Source organism: Cavia porcellus, unplaced genomic scaffold (genome assembly GCF_034190915.1).
Source record: "Cavia porcellus strain 051 isolate PalLab524CR breed Dunkin Hartley unplaced genomic scaffold, mCavPor4.1 scaffold_43, whole genome shotgun sequence".
NCBI classification, from domain to species: domain Eukaryota; kingdom Metazoa; phylum Chordata; class Mammalia; order Rodentia; family Caviidae; genus Cavia; species Cavia porcellus.
The window spans coordinates 1498961-1523958 of record NW_026947526.1 but is presented as its reverse complement, the minus strand read 5'-3'; the positions used below and the strand labels follow the sequence as shown (position 1 = coordinate 1523958).

The window sequence follows — 24998 nt, the reverse complement described above, 5'->3', positions numbered from 1 at the left end:
AGAGAAGCAGTGGGCTCAAGGTTTCAGAGCTACAAGATTTGAGTCCAGACACCAATAAATTCCATGTCTGGGACAGTCCATTCCTCTGCTTCCTGTCATAGTGGGTCTGGGGCTCGAGTCTCCCAGAAGCCTCATCAGAGACCTTCACCGGCAGCCACACTCTGCTTCAGCGGGACCCTAACCCCAATTGCCACACCCACTGCCTCATTCTTTCCCCACTGGCAACCTTGGCGCCTGCTTTGTCCCAACTTCTAGCCCTGCCCCTTACCCTTCCCTCACCCCCTTCGCCCCACCCCCTTCCAGGACCAAAGGTTCTGCTGCCCCGCCCCACACCCGGCGGGCCACGCCCACGGACAGCCTGAGCCATGAGGCTCCACATCGCAGCTCAGACCTGCCCACGCCCCGCCTCGCCCTCGCAGTGCATGCCGGTCTTCTGCTTGGAGTCGCCATTTTGCCGCTAGAGATGCTGTCTGAAGACCAGTGCTCTCTTCCTTCAGTGGCCTAGGCTGCATCGGGGTCTGAGCTGGGGTCTGGGCCAGGTAGGCTGGAGGGAGCCGGCAGCGAGTGGCGGCGCGGCCTGGCGGCCCCCACGTTAGTGGGCGCAGGTGCCCGGGCAGGGAGTCCTTATGGCGGGGTCACGGGCCAGGGCGGTGGCGGGCACGGCGCTGGGGGCGACCCGGCCTCCGCCCGCAGGGTCCCTCTCTCCCTTCCTCCCTGCTCTCCCTCGGGGTCAGCACAGCCAGGCTACTGGCAGCCCAGCCCTGGTGTGGGACCTGCAGGAGGTGGCTTGGGGGTCTCACATGGCCTCTGCTGTCAGTGAGCCTGGCCATGCTGAGCCGCGGATATTTACCCCCAAAATGATGATTTCATTCCACTAGGAGCTCCTCCCTGCAGAAACCAAGAGAGGACTGAGATGTTTAGTAAGATAGCAGTTATTATTCTACCAGTACGTGCTGTGGCTCCAGTCTGTTTCATTGATAAGGGGCTTTCTGCTTCTTTTAATATTGGCGCTACTTGGGTGTTTAGGTTTTGTGAGGGATGTTTAGGTTTTGTCAGGAGTCTGAATGCGGCATGGGGCTTTGAGGCATGAGGAAGTGTGATTCCACAATTTAAGTCCACAAAAAAATGCACCCACATTTTTGAACCCTGCTGCAGAATATTCTTCTTGTTCCTATTCTGCTGTCTCTGACCATTACTCCCCAGTTTTGGTCACATCATTTATATATTTGCATAGTGTTGAATATTTATATTATATGCTTAGGTAGAGTTGTACTTAGTTATCCTGTTACTGACCATGTACACAAGTCTAATTCCTCTTAGAAAACTTTAATTGAACATATATCGTTTTTCCTTGGGATAAATTCCAGAATTTGGAAATACTAAGTCAAAGTTCTCTGCTCTTTCCCTGCCACTTGATATGAATTGGTGCCTAAACAAGACACGTTTACATCTTTTAAAATCTAGGTATTTGCCCAAATTTCTTGGCAAATTTGGTGTTCAGCAAGAGGTTGAGTCATTTTCTGTACAGGCTGAGAGACAGGCCACACAACCTACTGTTGGACTTTCTTTTTAAGTCATGTACCATGCTCATCTTTTTGTTTTGATTGACTCTATTCTGTTTTGTTTTGTTTCATTTCGTTTTATTCGCTTTAAAATAAAAAATGAAATAAAAAATATTTTCTTGCTGGCATGGTGGTGCATGCCTGTAATACCAGCACTTTGGAGGGTTAGAAAGGAGAATCACAGTGAATGCCAGGCTAGCATGAAATACTTGCTGAGTTCAAGATCAGGCTGCAGTACGTAGCGGGACCTTGTCTCAGAATGAAATAAACAACCCCTTTTTCCTCTTTTCTTATTTTAATGTACCATAAGTAGATACTAATAAAGAAAATATGAAAACACTTTTATAAATAAAGTTTTCATACTATGCAGTTTGTACACTATGAAACTATATAGTATGCTTTATACACTATAGCATACTTTATATAAATTTATATACTGTAAAACTGCATGGTATGAAACTATGAAGTTTTTGAGCCGAGCGTGGTGGCTCACACCTGTAATCCCAACACTCAGGTGGGTGAGGTGGGAGAATCCTTGCAAGTTTGAAACCAGCCTGGGCTAAAAAGTGAGCTCAAGTCCAGCCTAAACTGCATAGCAAGACCACGTCTCAAAAAGACCAAAAAAAAAAAAAAAAAAGGAAACTATGCAGTTTCATACTATGCAGACACCATTCTTACACACAGATTCTTACAGGTCTATGTGTAGATGCACATTGATGTCAGAGACATTTCCCCTTCAAAACTGAGATACTTGTTCTCACATCCATGTATTATTTCATGATCAGATTCCTTGGCTTCTTTCCCTGTGGATACAGGGAGACCAATCTCAGCATCCCTGCAGCTTTCCCTGCTTCCTATGACCCACACTGGTACCACACACCCTTTATGTGGAAGAGAGGGATGGTCCCAATTCCTTCCTGCTTCAAATAGCTGTGAATCAAACTCTTTCAAGGAAATCTTGCAAAGTTGTGCAGCTCTCTGTAAGGAATAAATGTCTGTTGTTAACCCTTCCAGGTCCAGTGACAAATGTGTGTAGTGCTCTGATGTGAGCTGCCAGACAGGTCTCTGCTCTGCCCCCATAATCTCCCCAGTGCTATTCAGCACCTGCCTTAAAACCTGCCATCAGATAGAGACTCAACACATCTCAGGGATGTGTGCCTGCATGAATCAGTTTTGGAGGCTCAGTGTTTTCTGCATTTGTTGGCCAAGTGTGATGAATTCTGGGTTTTTTATTAAAAGACAAAAACAATACAAAACGAAAAAATAAGAGGGTACAAGTAATACAGAATTTCAAGAAAAAAATACAGTAAGAAATCACTAATTTATTGCCATCTCAACAGTTGTCCAGATTACAAAATTAAAGCATACAAAGTGGACAGTGAAGTTGTAGACAGTTCTGTTCAATGATCCAACAAAAACTCAATAATATGGTTTTCTATTCTATACACTTAAATATACATACAGTTATATCCTTTAGATCACTTTCTTTTCTTTTCCTTTCTTTTTTATAATAACAATTACACATTGGAGTTTTATTATTCCCACAGTTCTTATAACTTTTTCTTTGAAGAGGAAAAAAAAATAAATAAAAACATAACAAATGAAACAAAGCAAAAGAACAAAAACAAAAACAAAAAAACCCCAACATGACAAAGCAAAACAGAGTCAGTTAGAACAGGAGGATGGACATAATACATAATGCAAAAAGAGAACAGCAGGTGATCAACAATGGTTACCATTATGCCTCTTGCTATCTTAAAAAGAGTTTCCTTTATCATCTGGTATAATAGATTTGAACAAAACAGTACAGAACAGGGCGAATAAAACCCACATTGGAGACCTTACGGGACTTCCAAAGAAGATAATAGTCAAACCATAATGAGCATCATAGAATATCTTTTTGCCTTCAAAGTGGTTGCCTATACCCTCAAACTTGATGCTATTAAACAAAACAGAATGTAGTAAAATCAGTCAGGACAAGATGTGGAGAACCATACGGGGGTTCAAAACAGCTAATAAGAAGACAAAAAAGTTACTATAATGTATCGTGCTATTTTAAATTTAGTTTTCCCTTAAAAATAATAAGAAATTAATTTTTTAAAAAAGAAAAAAAGGGCAATTGAGATAAAAGAGGACATATCAATAGAACAACACAGGTCAGAAATGAACAATTTAAGCATTATTTTGTTTCACGACCAGATAGCCTGACATAATAGCTGTTAACATAGTTTCTCTTTCCTTGAAATATTTGAGTTTAACTTTGTATACTATAGCATCAAACTTATCCAGACAGTGTGAAATCATTCAAGAGAATGGAAGTATTGCAGGATATTTAGAACCAGCTAATAGAAACCGAACAATGGTTTCTATACTATCTCTTTGCCTATAAAAAATTTGTTTATACTATCACACATATTAAAATATAATATGATACAACATGTTAAAACCAATTGAAACAGATGAACAACAACTTGATAGGACTTCAAAACAGGATGATATTAAATAAGCACTAGCTATTATGCTGCCTAATTTTCTTCAAAATAGCTATTCATACTATCACAGACAATAAAATCGAACAACCCAGATTAAAACCATTCCAATTAATGAATGAAAACATTATATTGCTTCAAACCAATATGATGGGAATCATGATTACCATGTACTTTTATGTATTCTTATCATTTCTTACACTAGGGAAACTATTTGGTATTTATACACGTGAGTTTGATTTATTTCACTTATGAGTATGTTCTGAAGCTGCATCCATTTATTTATATCTCATGGTGATCATCCTTTATAGCTGAGTAGTACTTCATTGTATAAAAATACCACAACTTTTTTATCCATTCCTCAGTTGATGGACACTTAGGTAGTTTCCAAGATCTGGCTATTACAAATTGTGCTGCTATAAACATGGGTGCAAATATGTCACTGTGGTATCATGCTTTCAGTTCTTCTGAGAATATGCCTAGAAGTGGTATATCTGGGTCAAATGGGGCTTTCAAACCCAGCTTTCTGAGAAATATCCACACTGACCTCCACAATGTTTGTACCAGTCTACACTCCCACCAACAGTACAGGAGAGTTCCTTTTTCCCCACAGCCTCTCCAACATTTGTTGTTGGTGGTTTTCTTGATCTTGACGATTCTTTCAGGAGTGAGATGAAATCTCAGTGTGGTTTTAATTTGCATTACTCTAATGACCTATGATGGTGAAGATTTTTTTCATGTATTTATTTGTTGTTTGTATTTGTTCATCTGAGAATTGTGTATTCATTTCAGATGCCCATTTTTGGATTGGGGCTTTGAATATTGGGGGTCAGATTTTTTTTAATTCTTTATATGTTTTAGAAAGAAGTCCTTTGTCTGAGGGACAGTTCACTCAGATTTTTTCCCAGTTCGTAGGTTTTCTTTTCCCTATGTTAGAGATTTTTTTTTGATGTGCAGAAACCTTTTAATAAGTGCTAATCCCACTCATTGACTCTGGGAAGTATTTCCCATGTAGTTTGAGTCTTGTTCATGAATTCTCTATCTACCCCTATGTCTTCAAGGTTTTTACCCAGTTTGTCTTCCAATAGATTTAGTGTTTCTGTTTTAATATTTACATCTTTGATCCATTCAGATTTTATTTTAGTATATGGTGATAGGCATGGGTCTAGTTTTAGTTTTTGGCATGTGGAGAACCAGTTTTTCACCACCATTTATTAAAGAGACTGTCATACCTCCAGTGAACATGTTTGGCCCCTTTATCAAAGATGAGGTGGTTGAGTGTGTTTGTAGTTGTGTTTGTATCTTGTCATCTATTCCACTGATCTTTAGCTCTGTTCCGATTCCAGTAGCATTTTACTACAGTTGCTTTGGCAATTTTACTACAGTTAATTTTACTACAGTTGCTTTGTAGTTTAACTTCAAGTCAGGGATTGTGATGCCCCCTGCCTTGCCTTTGCTGCTTAGAACTTGCTATTCTAGGTCTCTTCTTGCTCCAGATGCATTTTAGGAGGGATTTCTTGAGATCTATGAGGTGTGTTGATGGTATATTTATTGGGCTTGCATTGAATCTATATAACAGTTTTGAGAGAATGGCCATTTTCACAATATTTATTTTTCCTATCCATGAGCAAGGGATGTCCTTCCATTTTCTGAAATCATCTTCAATTTCATTTTTCAGTGTATAGGTCTTTCACTGTTTTTGTGAGAGTAATTCCTTAAATATTTCATTTTTTTGATTGCTAGTGTGAAGGGTGTGGCTTCTCTTAGTTTTTTTCTCCGTGACTTTGTTGTTAGTGTATAGGAATGCTATTGATTTTTGAGCATTGATTTTGTCTCCAGCTACATTGCTGAATTTATTTATTATATCTAGGAGTCTTTCAATGGAGTTTTGGGGGTCTTCTATGTAGAGTATCAAATCATCTGCAAATAATGATAACTTAAATTCTTCTTTTCCAATCTTTACACCTTTTATTTCTCTCTCTTGTCTAATTGCTCTGGCGAGTATTTCCAGTACTATATTAAATAGGAGCGGTGAAAAGGGACATCCTTGTTTTGTGCCTGATTTTAAAGTAAAGGCTTTCAACTTTTGGCCATTTTGTATGATGCTGGCTGTTGGTTTGTCATAAATGGCCTTTATTATGTTGCAGTAAAGATGATCTATTCCAATGTTCTGCAAGGTTCTTATCATAAATGAATGTTGGACTTTATCAAATGCTTTTTCTGCATATATAGAAATGATGATGTGATTCTTACTTTTGACTCTATTGATATGGTGGATTACCTTTATTGATTTATGTATATTGAACCATCCCTGCATGCCTGAGATGAATCCCACTTGGTCATGGTGTATGATCTTCTTGATGATTTGCTGCACCCTATTTGCCAAAATTTTATTGAGGATTTTTGCATCTGTGTTCATTAGGGAGATTGGCCTGTAGTTCTATTTTTCAGTTGGGTATTTCTAAGTTTTGGTACAAGAGTAATATTTGCTTCCAGGAATGACTTAGGAAGGATTGCTTCCATTTCAATTTCATTAAAGATTTTGAGGAGTGTCGGCCTTAGGTCTTATTTGTATTTCTTGTAAAATTCTGCAGTGAATCCATCTGGGCCTGGGCTCTTCTTTGTAGGTAAGGATTAATTATGTTTTCAATTTCATTAAAAGAATTTGGGTTATTCAGCAGTTTTACATCTTCTTGACCTAGTTTTGGTGCTTCATATGCTTCTGTGAATCTGTCTATTTCTTCTGTTTTATCAAACCTTTGAGAGTAGAGGTTTTCCAAAACAGGTGATGATCTTCTGTATTTCTATTGGGTCTGTAGTGATTTTGCCTTTTTCATTCCTTATTGCATGAATTTGAGCTTTTTCTTCCCTTTTTAAAATAAAGTTGGCTAGGGGCTTATCGATTTTATTTATTCTTTCAAAGAACTAACTCTTTGATTCATTGATTTTTTTGGATTATTTTCTTCATCTCTATTGCATTGATTTCTGCTCTAAATTACAAGAATTTTTCATCTCTCACAGAAGGAACTCATTCTCTATCTGGGGTTTTCTCTTCTATCAAAGAGCAATAGCAGCCACTGTCATCCAGTAAAATTTGAACAGAATCTGATAAAAGGTTATTAAAGACCCAGAGTACTAAATCACAGTGAGAAAAAGGTCAGAGTTGGGTGGGTTATAGCAGGAGACTATATGGGTTTGGGTGGCTCCAAAACTGAGCAGAAAGCTGGAACTCAACAAATGTGGAAATTGTACAAATTGATGATGTGCTCATATGTTACTGAATTTAACATTATGAAACTAATGTTATCTTAATTTTTAATTTAAATTGTACTAGAATTTAATGTTTAGAATAATTACAGACTTAGGAGTAGAAATATAAACTGAAAATAATACAAGGGTTACAAAAGGAGGGAAAGGAAAGGCAGGTGCTTTGCAGGATTGGCCCTGAATGGAGCTTAGGATGCTTGCTGTGGAGCCAGTAAAAGACTCAGCTCTAGAATTCCTCAAGACAGGGTGCGTGGCCTTAGTTTTCACTTTGCTACCAAAGCTGAAGAGGTCACTGGAGATGGATCTAGCATAAATTCTGCATGTGGGACGTGGGCTCAGTTAGGTACTACCCTGTGTTAGCAGGAGAAAAATCACCGACTTTCCTTGTTCCTTGCAGGCTCTAGAACCTGCCAGTGCCTGTCACAGACAGTTCTGTGCACAAATCTACCCCAGGAAAGCTTCCCATTCTTTGACCCACTCACTGCTGCTTGCCTCAGTGTTGCTGTAGGTCACAAGTCTTGGAGTCTTTGTCTATGTAAAATGTCCCATGGACTTCCCAGAGGTGCACAGACCCAGGCCAAATCTCCTGACTGCAGGTCTCATTTTCAGTGAGCTTAGATTTGTTGAACTCAAATGGGCATCTTGTAGAGTTGGACATCAAACTCCTGTGCCTGTTGCAGAGATCCCAGCCCCAGCCTTTTCATTGCCTAGAATGTGGCAGTGCTGGTCCAGGTTGTCCTCATGTGATGACAGAAATCCCTAATAGTGCTATGACCACCTTTCCTCCATTCTTCAGTGAAGCCTGACATACACCTAACTTTACCACCCTTGTGGCCTGATGTATCTGCAATGTTACTCTACTCATAGTCACTCTATAGGGGTGCTGTAGTATAAATACCTTCAAAGTGTTTGGACAGAGAGCAGGGGTCCTGCCTGCCTTTCCTCAATCTTCAGTATATATAATGATGCATCACTCCATTCTATGTGCCTTAGTGGGACTCTCCTTACCCTATTAGGTGTTCACATGTACAGAGGCCCAGAAGTTAGGTGCATTCACAATAATGTGGGTAGTACCTCATCTGCTCTGCAGGGTGACTGTGTGGCCTGCACAACATTGAAGCACAAGACAACAGTGTTTATGTTGAATCTGGTCATTACATCTATCAGAGCCTAGTAAATTGATGATTAAACATACCCACCCGCTCCCTCCATGATTTCTGTGTGGACCTGGTTCCATGATATCTCGCAGAGATTCCTGGTCAGGATAACATGGAAGCCTACAGAATGAATCTCCATTGTCCTTCACAATAAACAACAACTTCTTCACCCAAGTGATGAATCCTTGGCAGGATGCTATGCTTTTCCAAGGCTAAGGAAATACAGAAGTGCAGGCAGGGTCTCAGCTCTGAGGCAAAAGTCAGGGGTTTGGATTGAACTTGTCCTCCTGACATTCTATATAAACCTAGACATGATACCATGCCTCTCAGGACCTTCCCAATGTGTTCCTATGCTCTGTGGAGGTCATCCTGGCATCTACTACCTGGGAACATCATCAGTGGTGTGAGATAACATTTATAAAATCTGTGGGCTAGTATCACAGATACATAGAGCACAGAACTAGAAGTAAAATCCAGGGAGGATTAGAATGGAGGTGGAATACAGTGCACACAATGCTAGATCCTGCTGTATGACAGTAGAAATGAGACTTAACTCCTGGACATGTTTCCCTGGTGGCTTCATGAGAGGGTGGAAGTGCATCGATTCAGCCATCCTTATTTTTCCTAAGCATCTCAATTTCTTCTATGTATTGGTGCTGTGGCCTCAAATCAGGACCTCATACAGACTAAGCAAGCATTATGGATGGAGCTACATCCCCATATCTATGTCCATAGCTCTTGTATTCACACCTGTGTGTGTCACCAGGCCTATTGCCTGTTCTCCTGCTCAGTCACAGAAACCTCATCTTGTGATGGCCATATCCTGAGTAGCTGTTCCCTATATTATGGGCCTAGCTTTGTGACTTGTTATTATTATTAGTGTTATTATATTTCATTAGCAGTGCTGAAATTGAGCCCAGGGCCTCATGCATGGTAAGCACGTGTTGTATCCTGAGCTCTTTCCCCAGTTCCTGACTCAGTCTTAAATAACTGGATATGGCAGAGGTTGTGTGTTGGTACTATTAAGGTTCACACAAAATAACTGTGACCAACCTCCTCATCTTTTCATTTGTTCTCCCCAATATTGTTGGTTATTTTTTGGGGGGAGAATCTCTGGCTCCAAATAAGTCACTCTTATCTCTGCAGCTTCTTTGAGGACAAGCTGATGAATGTTGAGTGAGAAAAGAGAAAACAGAAAGAGGAGACATCAGGCTATTTTCCTGAGTCCTGCCTGTATACAATGGACAGAGCCCGAGAGCAAATTCTCCCCTATTGGCAAGTTCACTGAGTATGTAGCTCTGTGCACTGAGCTACTATGGTAGCAGCCCCAGCAAAGTCTCCTGGATCCATACACAGCAACTCATGATACAACAGCATATTTTCTCTTGTATCAGATAGGCACAGACTGACCCGCCTTCTATCACACATGTGTCTTGTCATATTTTGCAAATGTATGTAATGAATAGACAAAATTTGACCTCTCTACCTTTTTTCACCAATTAGTCATTCTGAGGTTATTGCTATGTTTTTAGCAGACTTTCAATACATGGTTTGCTGTGGTTTGTTTATTCATTCAGGTTTTACTGGATATTCACATTGTAGTTTTCAGTTTAAGGAAAACAATGTTGATGTGATTATCTTGTAAAATTCTCTTTATGACATAGAGAATTGGATGCACAGAATGTTAAGGTAGTCAGATGTATTACTCTTAGTTTAACTACCAAAATGATTTCTGAAGTGAATGTACCATTAGCAAGGCAGAAGGAGTCTCATTCCTACACTTCCTCACCAATATCTGTACTTTGATGTAAAAGACAAAGTCTGCTCTTTACTGCTCTTCAAAACATGAGCAGGGTTTCTCCTTGTGTGATGAGTATTCACTTACCTGATTACTGATAATAATAAGAGACATGTACATACTGGGAATAGTCCATCTGACTCCCAAGGGAATGTTGAAAGCCTTCAGAAGTGGTAGACACTTGGACCCCACAGAGGCCTTGGAATCACTGCTGGCTCCTGCATAAATCACACTGCATGACCCAGAGAACACTGCCTCCTTCTGAGGGTAAGGCCCAATGACCAGGATAGTCCCTATGAGAGTTCTCTAGTATTTCATGATAGGCCTGCTCCTTGACAGAAGGTGGAGGTGGAAGAGCCCTTAGCCTAAGGAGGGAGACTTGTGGGAATGCTTCTCTCTACCCATAATGCCCTGGAATATGAGACTTGGTGAAACAGTTGAAGCAAAATGTGAGTGAAATTGTCCCAACATGGGTTTTATAGCTATGGGAAAATGGTGTTGATAACATAAAGTTGTGCCCACAGAATGTGTCCCAAATTTACTCCAGCCAGCACTCCATATATGTGACAAGTTCTACAGAATGTGCAAATGACACCCTGTCAGCAGATAAGCACACTCTCATAACCTTGTTGATAATATCAGCCTGGGATCAGAGATGCCAGGCAAGCAAGGTGCTGATTTGTAGAACATGACTACACGACAGGGACTGGGGCCTGTTATGTACAATGTCTGGGGTTGGGTAACAGGGAACTAAGGAGCATGGATGCAGCCCCACATTTTATGCAACAGGTAAATTCAGCATTGGGGCACCCCATTGTGCAGTGGATACGACTTGACCTGTGTAACTGTGTATCACTGAAAAATGATACAAACATTTGGGGTGGCAACAAGCTCATCAGGGTGGTGCCCACTGATTGGCTTACTGTGGAAGCCTCTTAGGTCTGTGTGAGCTAGGGATGATCATAACTATCGCAACAATGACCACCTGAGTTTTCCCATATATCCAGGGCACCATCAAACACATTATATTGGACACTCTGCAATATTGTGAAACAGTTCTATAAGTGCCACAATACTCAACAGGTGCCACCATATTGTAAAGGTGGCCTGGGGGATTTATCTGGTAGCAGTGTTGCTACCAAGGGCAGGAATCATGGACCTCACCATCCAGATTGAAACCTTTGTCAATGCAGGGCCCAATCCATGAACTCACTTGCTAGGCTTGGTGTTGCTCATGGATGAAACATCTCAAATGTGAAAGTTGGTTTTGCAAAACCACATGAGCCTTGATTTGTGAACCACAGCACAAGAAGGTACTTCTGCCATCTTGCATGTAGAATCTGGCATTTATATCACTGACAAACAGAGATAGGAACAAGAAGCCTTGCAAGAAATGGATGTACACCTGAGATGCCTGGACTGCCACCATGGGCCACTGCTCTGACCGACAACCGAAGACCCCCTGGACAACCACTCAGGCCCACCCCATGGAGGAACTCCCCCACCTGCTGGACCTAGTATTGCCATTGATCGTTGACTCTAACCCTTTCTCCCAAAACCTTGGAATATAATGGATTACCATGCTGGCTCGATGAGAGACTCAGGAGCCCCTCATGCAAACAGAAGCCATCATCAGGCTCTAGTCAATGTATTGAGTTTTCCCCTAAAACAGAGGTCTTCAGTGGGTTAACAGGAGCAGAAATGATGCTCTTTCCAAATATAAGCCCTTGTCAAACCTGACAGGAGGGTCAAGAATCAACTTCTCCACACAGAGAACATTGGACAGGTTGAGGAGTGCCCCAATAATGTCTCCTCCAAATGGAGCAAATTAAAAGAGCTTATAAGAAACCCAGTGACACAGTAGGGCCTAGGCTGACATGAACATTATAGACAGGGAGATCTGGTGACCTGCAACAACCTGAAGACATAGCAATAGCAGGAAGTAAGAGTTGACCTACATCAATACTTCTAGGCTAGTTAGCCTGGGAAGAATATAGGACTCACAAAATAGGCTCTGCAGGAGGAATTCAGAGTGACTCTTCTTTTCATTTTGTTACCCAGCAATTGCACAAACATCCACCACACAGTAGGACCCTAAAGGCCAAACTATGTTGGGATTTAAAGACCAACTATGTACCCCAATTTTGAAAATGACAAGCAAATTGGCAAAGTGCAACCTCAAACATTAGTCAATCAGGAGCAATAACAGGCAACACTGAAACAGGGGATCTTAAAAGTCATACACCAGAAATCTCTCAAAAGAGAGCAACTGAAGTAAAGAAACCAGTCCATGAGGCTATAGCAGAAATCAAATTAAAAAGACTGTCTCATGTAGAGACAGAAATACCAATCTTGTTAAACTAGTTGCTCAACATAGCTAGAGAAGAAATAAACTAAAAAACAACAACAACAAAAAAAAACAACACAGGAACATGGGAAATTGAAACTTTGCATGAATAACATAAAAAACAAGCAGAATCCATGAAACAAATGCAAAGAAATATCCAAGACAAAAAACTACTGAAAGCTGGCAAAAACATTTGAATGAAGCTGAGGATACGTTGAGGACAGAGTTGCACATAGTGATCATGATAGGGTTGAACTTTTAAAAACAAAAACGCAACATGAAGTGAAAATTCAGTAGCTCCAAGACAATGACAAGAGAAACATTGTAAGAGTAACTGGCATCAGTGAAGACACAGGAGTTGATACTAATGACATAACTAAATTATTTACAGAAAGTAATAGCAGAAAATTTCCCAAAGGTAAGAAAAGTCTGATATACAAATAAGTGAGGCATGGAGAATGTCAAACAGTCACAACCAACATAAATCTACACCCAGATATATAATAATTAAGATCCCAGACATACAGCATAAAAACAGAATACTGAAAGCTGTTAGAGAAAAGACACAACTCACGTATCAAGGAAAGCCTATTAGAATCACAGCAGAATTTTCAGCACATAACTTCACATTAAGAAGAGCTTGGAGTGAAACATTTTAAGCCTTTTAAGAAAACAATTTTCAGTACAGACTAACGTATCCAGCAAAAATTTCATTCAGATTTAATGGAGAAACAAGATACTTCCATGACAAAGTACAACTGAATCAATTCATGTCCATGAAACCAACCCTAGAAAGAATACTGAAAGATATGCAAGATAGCAGTAAACATGACCACAATCTCCAGAACAACAGAAAGAAACCACCAGGCTGGACAAAATACTAAATAATGGAGAAAAGCAGGAAACCAACAACAGGAACACAATATGGCAAAGTCAAAGCAGTATATATTAGTGATATCCATAAATGTAAATGGACTCAACTCACCTATCAAAAGAAACAGGTTGACAGAATGCATCAACAAATAGGATCACGGAGTATGTTTTATACAAGAAACACATCTGACTCAAAAAGAAACTCAGATTAAAAGTCACAGCATGGAAATGAGTTTCCATTAACCAGGAACCCAGGAAAGAGCAGGGGTAGCTATTCAGTTTGCAGACAATGTGAAGTTCAAACATAAAATGATTAAAAGAGATACGAAGGCCACTACAAACTTTTACATGTATAACTACAAGAGGAAGAACTAACAATTATAAATATATATGCACCAAATACAGGAGGACCCAACTATGTTAGACAAATTCTAATGGGCATGAAAAGCTAAACACACAAGAACACAATTGTAATAGGAGACCTTAACAACCCACTGTCACAAAGAGATAGATCAACTTAGACAAAAAGTCAGCAAAGAAATGACCTAACTAAATGATACCTGTGCATGGATTGACTTAGTGGATGTTTACATAGTATTCCACCCAACCATATCAGAACATACATTCTTCTCAGCTGCACATGGGATATTCTACAAAATAGACCATATATTATCCCATAAAACATTTTTAAGTAAATGTAAATGGAACGAAATTTTCTCATGCGTATTACGGGACCATATTGCACTAAAATTGGAGATCAATGGCAAAAATCCCGGAAAAACCTGCATAAATACATGGAAATTAAATAACAATCCTGAACAACCAGTGGATTACAGATGAAATTAAAGAAGAAATAAAACAATGTCTATAATACAATGAAAATGCATAAACAACATACCACAACCTATGGGACACAATGAAAGCAGTCCTAAGTGGGAAATATACAGTAATAAGTAGTCACATCAAGAAAATGGAATGAACACAAATAAAAAACCTAATGCTATATCTCAAGCTTCTAGAAAAGGAAGAGCAAGTCAAACCCAAAGTTCATAGAAGAGTGGAAATTATAAAGATTAGAGCAGAACTTAATGAAATTGAAACCAAAATATTTACAAAGAATTAATGAATCAAAGAGCTGTTTTTTTGAGAAAATAAAATTGATAAACCTCAAGCCAAGCTTATCAAGAAAAAAAAATCCACAGAATATGGACTGAAAAGAGAAAAATTACTGTAGATCCCATGGAAATTCAAAACATCATGAACATCTACCTTGAAAATCTCTACTCACATCCGGTGCAAAACAGAGGAAATAGATTTGTAGAAATATGAACTACCAATGCTCAATCAAAATATATAACAATTTTGAGTAACCAAATATCGGCTACATTAATCAAAAATGTGATTAAAAACTTACCAACAATAAAAGCCCAGATCCTGCTGGATTCAGGGATGAATTCCATAAGAATTTCAGAGATCTGACTGCAACACTCCTTAAATTCTTCAATGAAATTAAAAGAGAATTAGTTCTCCCTAACTCATTCTTAGAACCAAGTGTCATTCTGATTACAAAACCAGAGAGAGATCAAACTAAATAGCAGAACTATAGACTAATTTTACTAATGAACAATGATGCAAAGATTCTCGATACAATATAGGCAAATAGAATGCAGCAAATCATCAAGAAGATAATACAACATAACCAAGTAGCATTTATTCCAGGAATGCAGGAATGGTTTAATATGCACAAATCAATGAATGTGATACACCACATCAACAGAGCCAAAAATAAAAAATCGCCTAAGCATTGCAATGCATGCAGAAAAAGCTATTGATAACATACAACACCTGTTCATGATAAAAACCCTACAGTAACTCAGAATAGACGCTATGTACCTCAAAGTCTAAAGACCATTTATTACAAACATACAACCAATGTTATACTAAATAGACAAAAACTGAAAGCCTTCACACTAAAAACAGGAACAAGACAATGATGTCCACTACCACTCCGAGTCAATAGAGTTCTGGAAATATTAGCAAGAGCAATCAGACAAGAGGGAGAAATAAAAGGAATAAAAATAGGGAAAGAAGTTAAATTATCATTATTTGCCGACAACATGATACTCTACATAGAAGACCCCAAAATCTCAATTGAAAGACTACTAGAGGCAAAAAACAAATTCAGCAGCATAGCTGGATAGAAAGTCAACACTCACAAATCAATAACATCCCTGTACACAAACAAAACACTCCATGAGAGAAAAATTATGAAATATCAGCTTTCACAATAGCATCTAAAAAAATGAAATACTTAGGAATCAACCTAACTAAAATTGTAAAACACCTATATGCTGAAAATTATACAACTCTGAAAATGGCGATTCAAGAGGAAATTGGAAAATGGAAGGATATTTCTTCCTCTTGGTTAGGAAGAGCCAATATTGTGAAAATGGCCATACTTACAAAACTGTTATACATTTCAATGCAATCCCAATCAAAATATCATTAACATACTTCATATCTAGAGAAAATAATTCTGAAATTCATCTGTTAACAGAAGAAATCTAGAATAACAAAAGCATTTCTGGGCAACAACAGAAAGACAAGACTCATCTCAATTCCTGACTTGAAACTATACTACAAAGCCACAATAATAAAATCAGCATGGTACTGGCAAAGAAATAGACCTGAGGATCAATAGAACTGATTAGAAGATGAAAACACTACTACAAAGATACAGAGCCACCTTAAATTTGTCAAAGGGGCTAAAAATATTCACTGGAAAAGGATAGCCTCTTTTAAAAATGGTGTTAGAAAAATTGACATTACATGCTAAAGACTGAAACTAGACCCATACCTATCACCATACACTAAACTAAAGTCAAAGTGGTTCAAGTATCTGAATATTGAAAAAGAAACAAAAATCTACTGGAAGACATGGTAGATAGAAATTTTGGAGACATAGGAATAGGCAGAGAATTCATTAATAAAACACAACTACATGGAAAATACTTCAAAGAATCAACAACTTTGATCTCATATTACTAAAAAGTTTTTGTACGTAAACAGAAATCAAATAAAGTCAAAAAACCCCCACAGAGTCAAAAAGAATCTGGATAGATGACAAAGGACTTGTATGCAGAACATATAAAAAATTGAAAAATGTCAAGCCCTCAAATTCAAAGATCATTTCCAAAAATGGGCATCAGAGGTAAGTACACAGTTCTCAGATGAAGATATACAAATGGCAAATAAATGCATAAAGAAATGTTCACCATCATTGGTGATTTAATAAATGCAAATTAAGACAGCACTAAGATTTCATCTTACTCTGGAAAGAATGACATCAAGAAATCAACTGAAACAAATTTTGGCAGCATGAAAGGAAAAAGGAACACTTGTCCACTGTTGGTGGGAATGCAGACTGATAAAAGCACTGTGCAAATTAGTGTGGAAATTCCTCAAAAAACTAAGATTGGATGTTCCATTCAATCCAGCTATTCCCCTTATGGGTATTTTCCCAGAAATTTGAAAAAAAATATTTCACAGTGATATATGTGCAATGATATGTGCAACCCAGTTGTGATAGCTAAATCTTGGAAACAACAAAATGCTGTCAACCACAAGTGGATGAAAAAATTGTATTTTTTCACAATCGAATACTACTCAGCTATAGAAAAGGATGATTTGAGGCCTTTATAAGTAAATGAAAGTCACTTAAGAATATCCTCTCTCATTGTGTCTCTAGTGTAAAAAATAATAAAAAACTGACAAAGAATTGGGATCCAAAAAATTATAGTATATATTGTAAGCAAGTATATACAAGTAAAGCAAAAGCAAAGAAACGGGCTCTAAATGATATAATGATATGTATAGTATGAAAGATAGATGACCATATTACTAAATTTCTGTTAGATCACTGAAAGGAAGTGTTTGCCCATCAATGTTTCAGTATTTAGTGACTTTTTATGCTTTGTTTTTGTAACTTTAACAACTGTTTTTAAGATGAGAATATGTAATGTATCAACTAGTAATTTTAGGAGTTAATTTTTTTGAATTCTATACTCTACACTTCTTTGCTTTTTTGTATTTTGTTTCTTTTAATTTTATTTTCTATCTTTAAATTGAAAAAAATTTAAAAGAAATGGACATGGAGTTTTGTGTCCTTGATGCCTTGCAACAGGACCTGCTCGTGCAGTGGTGGGAGTCCTTGGGATCCACCTGGCTCTGGGTGGCCATAAGCTGAACTGTGGCATGATTAGTGGTATTATTCTTTACATTTATTGTTGTCATGCTCTTTGTGTGCATGAGACCACCCTATAGGTCACTTACAATAAACACATTTTCCCTGATCTTTGAGGTGGTGGAATATGAGAAACCACTGCACACTGCTTCAACACCAAAAGGTATGAGGACCTATGGGATCTGACCCAACCAATTAGCATGTGCACACCATGGACATAGTTATATAAGCATGAGTTAACATAGACAGCCATGGATGTGCTCAGGCTTGTGACACTATGCAAGAATGTAATGCTTGATGATGGCTGATATATACAGGCTGGATAATATAGATGCTTGCTTACTGCTGTTGCTAATGTTGGCTCCATGTGGTTTCTTCTCTCTGGGGATCTTACCCACTAAAATACCAATTCACCTCCCTAACTCTGAGAAAATTTCATGCTGCAGACACAGGGCACTTTAATGCCCCACAAAACTAAAGTCTCTGTGCCTTGTTCCAAGCCATGCATCATATCCTAAAGCCAAAATCTCTGTTGGGGTACAGCTTTAGAAAGGACAACAAGTTATATACCTGTGCCATGGTGATCACTTCCTAATCCCTGTGATGGACATTTTCCCCACTTCCATTCCTCTTCTGTACCCCACAGGGCATGAAAGTTCTCAAATGTTCTGACGTGGACCTGGAACGCAGCTCCCCAAGCAGCAGACATGTAGTTCTTGAACAGACTGCCTGGACCATGGTCTGAGGTGAGTCAGTCCCAGGCTGGAGGCTGAGGACAATAGTTTCTGTTGGCCCCACTCTCACAGAGTGGAGCTACTTAGCAGCATATCTTAGCCTCCCTTGATCCCTGAACCCATGGGGACTCACTTTTCCTATGTGTCATGATGTGTTAAAACCAAGCACAGCACTAATGCTGGCAGGGAGATCCCTTCCCCAGCACAAACCCTGCTGAACATGACTCCCTCCAAGTATTCTTCAAGTCATGTTCTTAACATGTGGCATCATGTTGTAGTTGAATGCCATGAGGGAGAGCACAAATCAAGGGCAGGAGCAGGTGCTATGGTGCCCATAGATTTGGGCAGCCCTTCTCTGATGTGTGTGGACCCCAGTGTCTTTCAAGATATTGGGATGGCACTCTTGAATGAGCTATGGAGATCCATGCCTGAGGGTGTTGGGTCAGGGAGGCATTTGGACCCTGGCTGTGTCAAGTAGCCACGTTGAGCAACACAGAGTGTGTACCACTACCACATGCCCAGGACATCCTCTCACACTGTCTTTGTCATTCTGCTACAAACCTTTGTCTACACAAGGCCCCCACTGCCCACTCCAATCTTCCCTGGACCTTTGAATGGAATCATAGGAGGAGGCAGTGTATGTGTAGCTGCCCAAAGTCAAGTGTCACTGTTGTCTGCTGGTGGGTGAAGGTATGGTGGGTGGAGGCTGGGGATTTAGCTCAGCGGCATAAGCGCCTGCCTTGCAAGTGTGTGGTCCTGAGTTCGATACCTTGTACCGATAAACAAATGAAAAAAAAAAGGTATGGTAGGTAACAAAATCAGGTGTCCCTCAATGAGTAACTCAGGGCCTTTTTCTACTGTTATTCCATCTTCCATTCCCTCATTCCTCAGGCACCCCTCCTTCCTCCTGCTATATTCCATTCTCCTCCTAAAAGTACAAAGCTGGCTGGCCTAGGGGCTGTTTTGTGCCCCTCCCATCCCATTCTGTCTGAGAGAGAATCCTGTTCCCACAAGTATGGCTGATTGGTTATCACATAGGACAAACGGTCCAGCCTGTGTTGCACTTGGTCCAGGGCTTATGACTGAAGAGCCCCTAATTTTAGCTCCCAGCTCTAGAAGTTCTGCTCAGAACATGGTGCTCAGAATTGAGGTCTCAAGGTCAGTCTGGAAATCCCTATCTGTGGAGCATCTAAGGAGCTGACTTAATCTGTGGTTTACCATGTGATGCATGAATATCTGGATATGTGGGGAGACAAATGCAGATGCTTCTGTCTGGCACAATCCAAGTAGAAACAGTAACTTTGAAATGGCTCCTGTGGGATGGGCAGAATTGGATCTGGCTAGGGAACAAAGGCTATGTGCACCACACATAGAAGCAGGGCCCTGAGATCTGGACCACACATTGGAAGGAAGGGAAATAAGGGTGTCCCAGCGCAACAGTGTCTGGGGATAAATTCTTCCCAACTGATAGCATCCATCTCTGTTCTGTCCCAAACCAAATGACTGTGTTATAAAGGCATGACAGTGTCATCACCCTGCTATTTGTATGTCTCTGGGTCCTTCAAGAGTGGAGAGTACCTGGAAAGGAGTTGGCCCAAGCCTCACCTGTGCATAATATGCCTCTGTATCAGTGACTGACCCTCAGGTAAGATGGTCATGGCCACTGTCATCTCTTTTTTCTGTCTGGCCATCTAGTTGCCAGGCACCACTGTGTTCCCATTTTCCTGCCTATTGGCTCCAGAAGCAAACACCTCGTTTTCTGGTCTTGGTGTCGGTGAGGATTTAGCCTAGTGTGGTGTGTTGGGGCAGGAATCAGTGTGATCAGCAATGGGGCAGCTGAGTTTTGAGAGGCCACAGAGTGGGGCAAGAACCTAATATATTTCCTCTCCCTCCACAGTGATATGAGGCCTTTGTGTATAAAGCATGGTTCATTCCAGTTAGCTGTCACTTTTTACTATATCTTTCTATCTCAAGACCATTTACTGGAAAGCTGTGTGTATGTGACACAGTATGTCACATATAAAACTATGCTGATAAAACTATGTTGAAGGCCCTGCTGAGCATCTCCACCCAGACTGCCGGGCAGCAGCTCAGCCTTCAAAATGTAGTGAGAGAGGCAAGGGAGGAAAGTGGAGGAAGACAAGAGTCTTTCTCCAAGACAGCTGTACAGAGGGGCCAGGGCACCTCCAGCTGTCACTGTTAGACCCACTTCTGAGCCTGCATCCTGAGTCCAGAGAGGAGACAGCAGTTTTGATCATTTTGATAGAAATTAGGGGTCTAAGCAGAGTTACAAATACAGGACTTGTGAGCCAGACTGAGTGTTCCTGCAGAAGATTTGCCTGTGTTTGGTTTTCACCTTCTTTCCGTGACTTTGTCATCACCAGCTATTGGCAGTGTGAGTTTCATTGTCTCCCCAAGTGTGATCTGCATCTGGAGAGCTCTGGTACCCAGCACACAGTGAGTCCTCTATGTGTCTCTATTAGGTTTTGCATAGAGAAAAGTATAAAAGTGCATGTTCCTATGATAGGAGGATTAGCCACAAAAATTCCATTAGCAAGGATGCAGACTGAGGACAGATGATGCTTTGTTCTACAGATTTGCATTTGCGCAAAGGAAACATTGCTGGCCAAGGAGAGCGTGTATTTCCTGTGTGAGATTTTTCATTAGTAGCTCTTTTTTTCCCCCACATGTCAGAAGTGGATTTTCTTGCTTTGTGTTTTGTTTACAGATAACTGTATATTTTTTCTTACTACATATTTACAGTGTATACTGATTATGTTGGTGTTAGGACCAGGGCACATGTGGTACACAGAGTGCATATTGGGCCCTATATTTTGCACAGTGGTACAATCCAACCACCAGTGACTGCTCTCAAAGTTTTGTGCATTCAGCACACAGCTCAGGGCCAAGATATTGCCAGCATAAGGCACTGCTTTGTCTCCATTGTCCTTTCTTTATGACAAATACAGTGGATAATGATGCAATAATTGGGAGCTTAGTCCAACCCTAACCCTAAGTCTAACCTACCTCTAAACCTAACTCTAACCCAAGATAGTCACTACCAACATTCCTGGCCAAAGAAAACTTTATGGCATTGATGTGGGAAATGCAATATAGGTTAAGAATGAGGACATACAATCACTGGTGGCTGGGATGGGGCAAGAGGGGAAAGAAAAGAAAACACCATTGTGTAAATATTTGAAGAATATATTCTGGAAGTGGACTTGGGGAAATTTGCTCAACATTGAGAGTGCAATGAATGTCAGCAAGCTGATTATTTTAAACAACCCTAAAATCTTAAATTTTACCTATATTTGTTCTATCACTAATGTATCTCTGGTAAATATGTGTAGCTGTGAAAACAATAGTAAGTAAATCCGGAAGAGAGGGGAATGGCAGGTGTGGGTCAAGAGCTGCCTGCAGTTAGAGCTTGACAGATGACTCCTGAGTGCAGCCATCAGGAGGCTCAGAACTTCAGCTGCTGGACAAAGGAGTCCAGGTACTGGCTCTTGCTCTGGGATCACAGCTGATTAGAGAGCTGCAGGTAGAGCTGGCACAAGGTCTGCAGGTGCAACTTCTGCATGGCATGAGCCTGGCCCTGTAGTTGCAGGAAATGAAAAATTGCCAACTTTCCATGGACTTCCTGGGCAAAACCTTCCCACTGCCTGTCAGAGGCAGCCTTGTGCACCAACACAGTCCAAGGAAAGCCTCCTGACTGCATCCCCACACCGACTGCTGAGTGTGTCATACTCCTGGGTCACCCAGCAGGGTACTTTGCTGAGTTCCAAGGCCATCACCTCCCCACAACCCTATATCCTACACTCCAGGGATAGTTACCCTGTGGCTCAGTCTCTGGGGCTCCAGCTAGTCCAGGAGAAGCTCAGTCTGGGGATCCAGATGGGCATATACTTCCAATGTGGCCTCAAGCACAGAAAAGAACTGGGGCAGACAGGGAACCAGCAGAGTGAGAGACCTGGGCTTTCCTCCCACAATGCCTGTACATCTCACTTGTAGAGAGGGGTCATGGACCTCCTGCCCATTTGATACAATGTCCAGCCCCATCCTCACCCACCCACAATTGGATAGTGAGGGCCCAAGGGGCCCTTAATGGCTGAAAGAAGTCTCATTGGGAGAGAGACCTTGCTTAGTTTTATCATATATCTACATTCTTCAGGGAATCCTGCCACAGTATCTCCCTGCCCCTCCCCAGTGAAAGTCAGCTTGGAGAAAGTAGAGACTGCAATCTGCCCTGTCTTTGCACTCAAAGGCTCAGGGCTGCCACTCCATAAATATCTGAGAAGTGAGGGATCAATCAGTGTCTGTCCTGCATCTCTGCAGTCTCTAGCTCAGGCAGTGATGCATTGCCCAGTTCTCTTTGCCCCTGTATAACTCCTTGTGCATGGTTTGTACACACAACTAGGGAGGCCTGGAGACTGGAACAATGGCTTTGAGGTGAGCAATGTCTGTTCTGCTGCCAAGGGTTACTCTGTGGCCTCCCACAAACATTGAAACTCAAAAGGGCAGTGGTTCCACTGACTGCTTACAGAATCTTGGTTAATATCCAGAAACGTGCTTGCACACAGTGTGTCTTCATATACAATTGTGGGATGGTAACACCTATCTGCTCTTCCTATCTGTCTGACAGCCATGGACAATTTGCCATTCTCAAGATTTCCTGTCACGGAGTGACTCTCCAATCTCCTTTCTGATGAACAGAACTGCATCCACCAAGTGTTGATCACTGGGTGGGATGGAAGATCATCCATCAGAATTATCACAGCCTCTACAGCAGGTCTTCATGGGGCCAAGGCCACAGCTAACTGCTTGGCATGGAGCCCCCATTTCATCCTCAGTGACCCTAAGCTCTCAATCCACTCATTCCCGACCTGTTTGGCACTGTAAACTAGGGTTGAGTGAGGCCCTTGCATAGGGCCAGGACCTGAATCCACAGGTGACCAATTCCCACTGGGCTGCTTAGGTAAGAACTTACCTGCTCAGCTTTGGTGCCTATAGGGTAGAGAGCTTAGCCCTGGAGAAGTCCAAGGAGGAGAGGCTGTGCCTGGGGTATCTATCCAGAAGGCCGGCTCCTTAGGCTTCTTCAGGCTGTGAGGCCCATCAGCCTGCACTGTGCTTCCTGTACAGACCTCTCCCAGTCTCTCTGCTGCTTGACTTCTGAGACTGTGGGTAGACATGGAATTGGTGTCCTGCATGTGGCTTCTCAGGAGGTTTTGGGGCTGAAGCAAAGCCCACACTCCAATTAGTCCGCAGAGGCTAGTGGTAATGGGCTCACAGGAGGTCCCCTGCAGAAAAGGGATTCTCTTATTAAAACTTACATTTCACAAGGGAAATTTAGAAATACTAGCATGCTCAGATCACCTCAATAGAGAGGTTGAATGGAAGTCTATGTATGAACAAAACCTATGAGTCCTAAGGTGCCCCCCCCCCATTTTAGAGATGAGAAAAGGAGGCTCATTCTGGATGTCCTGGTCCATTAATGAGGCACCGCAGAATTTCCCAAGATTCTGATGAAAAGTCCCCAGGAAGGAATTAAGTTCCTCTTCTATAGCCATGGAAGGCTGAGCCACTGTGCTCACTTCTCTCTTCTTGTGCTCATTTAGCCCAGAGGCTCCTGCAAAAGGACCTGCAGTGCAGGAAAAATCCCATGAGACAAGTGCCAGAGAATTGGACAGAGTGGACTGACATTTGAGGTGAGCACACATCTGGAGAGGTGGTGCTGTGTAAGAGCTGGGGACAGTGGAGGAAGACACCTTGCTAATGGTCCTTGGACACCAGGCCCAGTAGAGAAAATGAGGTATAATGGCAGAATTCATTCATGACAAGAAATGAAACGATTTTGTGTTTGTTCCCTTTCTCCTCTTCCATCAATATGCATTCAGTGACCTTGCCTGTGACAAGGTAGAGGCTTAGTAGAGAGGATATGGTAGTTGAGCACTTGCAGTCCAGATTCCTTTGGAGCAAGACCATGGGCCCAGTGTTTGACAAGCCCTGGATAGAAGTGTTGGAAGGGTTAATCAGACCCAAAGTTCCTCTTAGTCGTGAGTGGGCCTCCATAAATTCCCTTGTGCTCACATACTCTGCACTGGAGCCAATACCTCCTGTTATTGTGGGTCCCATCTCTGGAGCAGGGATGTGGCACACAGGGCCCAGGGTCCACCTCCATGCCATTGTCCTGTGTGCAGCATGGTTGGGGCAGTGCCCAGGAGCCAACAGGAAGCCTGAGACTCTGAGACACCACAGGTTTCACTTTGTGAACCCAGATAACTTTATGTTCTGCAAAGACTAACAGCTCTATCCCAGACTTCTACCCAGGAGGACAGGAGATGACTCTGGAGGCTCTGAATAAGCATCAGTGCTGCCCTTCTCCTCCTGCCAGCCCTGTCCTGGGTAGGAACATGACAGGAGCTCAGGCTCACACTTCTCAACACCTGCCCCTGCCCCAGAGCATCTTCCCTCACTGCCTGTCCTCAGAGCACTTACACTGATGATTTAGGATGGGAATTGTTTAGA

The 24998-nt window shown here is 41.2% G+C and overlaps 1 protein-coding gene across 5 annotated transcripts in view; it reads left to right on the top strand.

Annotated features, from left to right (window-relative positions):
* The first annotated feature begins 400 nt into the window (after window positions 1-400).
* LOC134474916 (zinc finger protein 20-like) overlaps window positions 401-24998 on the top strand; it is a 148476-nt gene continuing 123878 nt past the window's right edge. For 4 of the 5 annotated variants that reach the window (XM_063244002.1, XM_063243999.1, XM_063243994.1 and 1 more), the window contains exons 1-2: window positions 401-539; window positions 18383-18482. The gene's annotated coding sequence lies outside the window, so the exon portion shown is untranslated. Of the gene's footprint in view, window positions 540-18382; window positions 18483-23115; window positions 23449-24088; window positions 24179-24998 lie in introns of all 5 variants that reach the window. The other variant, XM_063243997.1, reaches the window with a different exon arrangement.